The sequence below is a fragment of the Tiliqua scincoides genome, chromosome 9 (assembly GCF_035046505.1).
Source record: "Tiliqua scincoides isolate rTilSci1 chromosome 9, rTilSci1.hap2, whole genome shotgun sequence".
NCBI lineage: Eukaryota > Metazoa > Chordata > Lepidosauria > Squamata > Scincidae > Tiliqua > Tiliqua scincoides.
This window is the reverse complement of record NC_089829.1, coordinates 13215427-13218678: the sequence shown is the minus strand read 5'-3', so window position 1 is coordinate 13218678 and position 3252 is coordinate 13215427. Positions and strand designations below refer to the sequence as shown.

Genomic DNA, 3252 nt, shown 5'->3' with positions numbered 1-3252 from the left:
AATGGGACTTACTCCCAGATAAGTGTGGCTAGGATTGCTGCCCTACTGTAAGAGCTGTTTGGGGCTGGAACAGTCTGCTTCGTAAAGTCGTGGGTTCCCTCTCTTAGCAGGTTTTCAAGCAGACGTTGGATGGCCACCTGTCAGGGATGCTGTTGTCACATGTGCTGAGCAGCAGGTTGGACTAGATGACCTCCCAGGTCTAATATTCTATTATTCTATGACAGCAAGATAGCAAAAGCCCTGTGAGCTGAGCATAACTTCAACCATTGCTTGAAGGTGGGGCAGGATGGGGCCAGCCTAACCTCCCAGAGCATGTTCTAGAGCAGGGGTGCCCAAACCCTGACCCTGTGGCCACTTGCGGCCCTTGAGGTCTCTCAATGTGGCCCTCAGGGAGTCCCCAGTCTCCAATGACTCTCTGGCCCCCTGGAGATTTGTTGGAGCCTGCACTGGCCTGACGCAACTGCGCTCAGCGTGAGGGTGACTGTTTGACCTCTCGTGTGAGCTGTGGGATGAGGGCTCCCTCCACCGCTTGCTGTTTCACGTCTGTGATGCAGTAGCGGCAGCTAAGGAAAGGCCAGCCTTGCTTTGTGCAAGCCCTTTTATAGGCCTTGAGCTATTGCAAGACCCTCATTCATTCATATAAGTTCATCTTTAATATATTCGTGTATGCAAACGTATGTAAATTTATTCAAATTTTAAATGTACATTAATTCTTTTTTTCCCCTGCCCCTGAAACAGTGTCAGAGAGATGATGTGGCCCTCCTGCTAAAAACTTTGGACACCCCTGTTCTAGAGATACAAAGCCACCACCAAAAAGGCTCTGTTCTGGTTCCTGCAGTGCCAACCGCTTCAGAGCAACGGAGGGTTCCCAAGACAGACCTCTTAAAGGCTGGGCAGATCCATATGAGATGACCCAGTCTCTGGGTCTCGAGGATGGAGTGTCCCTGCTCTTCTCTCATCTCCCTTGACAGCATTTTGAAATTTTTCAGTGCAAAACATTAGTGTGAATCCTTTCAGTCATAGACGGTTTACAATGGCGCTTCTGTCTCATGGCTAAGCCTTGCCCCACATCTCTGCACTGCCCCCACTCACTTTCTCTGCTGGTTACCTGCCACTTAAATCACGCCTGTCCCATGTGAGACAGACATTCTGATATTTGCTTTTCCCCATAATGGCATTCCTCAGCATATTAGCCTATTTGTACGGAATTAGTCAGAAAGGTATGTCTTCTCCCTCCTCCTCCTCTCCTTCCACCCACAGCTACGTTACACAAATATTTGGGGCAAGGAATGTTACCTGCAGCAGTTCTCTGGACAAGTCGCAGCAAGGGAGGCCCAGGAACAGAAAACAGGTGAGGATGTGGGGAGGGCCCCAGCCATGGCAGCTTCCCTTTGGAGCACTCTGTGTGTGTGTGTGTGTGTATGTGTGTGTGTGTGTGTGAGAGAGAGAGAGAGAGAGAGAGAGAGAGAGCGCAATGGGCCATTCCAGAGGAGAAAACCAGAAAATTAAATTAAATTAAAGGGGGGAATAAAATTGCACACATCCTAAACGTATAAAGTGGCTTCTCTCCCACCCCATGCATGTGCATGCACAAACACACCTGGGGTATGTGTGCGGTACAGGCATATATGTACAGAGGTGTAACACACTGCCCCGGAGCCCAGAGCAGCAACAACACAATGTCACATGACATAAGGTCACACATGGCGCAATCCTAACCCCTTATGTCAGTGCTTTCTGCCATTGACATAAGGGCAATGCAGCTCTGAGGTAAGGGAACAAATATTCCCTTACTTTGAGGAGGCCTCCGTGAGTGACACCCAACTGCAGGATGCAGCACACGTCCCATTGGCACTGGTCAGCAACCTTCAGTTTCGAAAGGCTATGGTATAAGCCTACAGCACCCGGTATTCCCAGGCAGTCTCCCATCCAAGTACTAACCAGGCCTGACCCTGCTTAGCTTCCGAGATCAGACAAGATCAGGCATGTGCAGGGTAACAGTTGCTGCCAGTGCTGGAAAGTACTGACATAAGGGGTTAGGATTGCGCCCACAATGTCACTTCTAGGTTCTGCCCAGAAGAGGGGCGCTTGCTGCAGCAGCTTCACACATCCCCGTTCCTCCTCCTGTCGAGGTTCTCAAAGGGAAATGGGGCACATGGAGGACAGAGCCTGGGCACAGTGACGTACTCCCTTGGCATAGCACCTAGGGAAGGTGCCCAGGCTCTGCCCAAGTTGCAAATCTATGTATCGGGTCCTTCAGTAAAGGTGGGCGAACAGTGGCTTGGAATTCTGAGTCTTTCATTTGTCATGTTCTGGGACTCACTTCAGTCCCTAACCTGAAGCATGGGACCTGTCTTGGGGGGGGGGGGTGTGAGAACTGAGCAGAGAAACTGCTACAGGAAAGAAGCAACGAGGCAGCAAGCAGGAGTGCTTTGGGGCATTTGGGGCTCTTCAGTCTAGGAAAAAGGTGCCTGAGGGGGGATATGATTGAGACATACAAAATTATGAAGGGGATGGATAGAGTAGAAAGTGGGATATTCTTTTCCCTCTCCACAGAACACCACAGCCAGGCAACATCCACTAAAATTGCGTGTTAGGAGAGTTAGGACAGACAGACAAAAGAAAATATTTCTTTACCCAGCATGTGGTTAGTTTGTGGAATTCCTTGCCACAGGATGTAGTGATAGCATCTGGTCTGGACGCCTTTAAAAGGGAATTTCTGGAGGGAAAGTTCATTACAGGTTACAAGCCATGATGTGTATGTTCAACCACTGATTTTAGGCTACCTCAGAATGGCAGATGCAAGGGAGGGTACCAGGATGCAGGTCTCTACTTATCTTGTGTGCTCCCTGAGGCATTTGGTGGACCACTGTGAGATACAGGAAGCTGGATTAGATGGGCCTTTGACGTGATCCATTGGGGCTCTTCTGATGTTCTTATGCTATGTTTTGGCAGAGGGAGGAGCAAGTGGATGGGGGAGAATCCCAAGAGGCTGCATTGAAGATTGCTTGGCTTGACCAAACCACCCAGCTGCAAGTAGCCAAGTGGCAATGGAGCATGAGATGCCAACACAAAGGTTGTCTCTTTAAAATCTTCATTCAACTTAGAGGGGGCGGAGCCTGGGATAGGTAGCCCAGAATAGGAAGTATATAAGGGTTTAAACTGTGCCCCATCCAGACCTTGCTGGAGCAAGTTGTTTGCTTGGAGCTGTCCAAGGTTCTACTGCTCTAGACCAGGCCTACCTGCTTGGTT

At 49.8% G+C, this 3252-nt stretch overlaps 1 pseudogene; it reads right to left on the bottom strand.

The window, feature by feature from the left end:
* Positions 1 to 1892: 1892 nt before the first annotated feature.
* On the bottom strand, positions 1893 to 2012 carry LOC136660902 (5S ribosomal RNA; annotated as a pseudogene).
* Positions 2013 to 3252: the final 1240 nt, after the last annotated feature.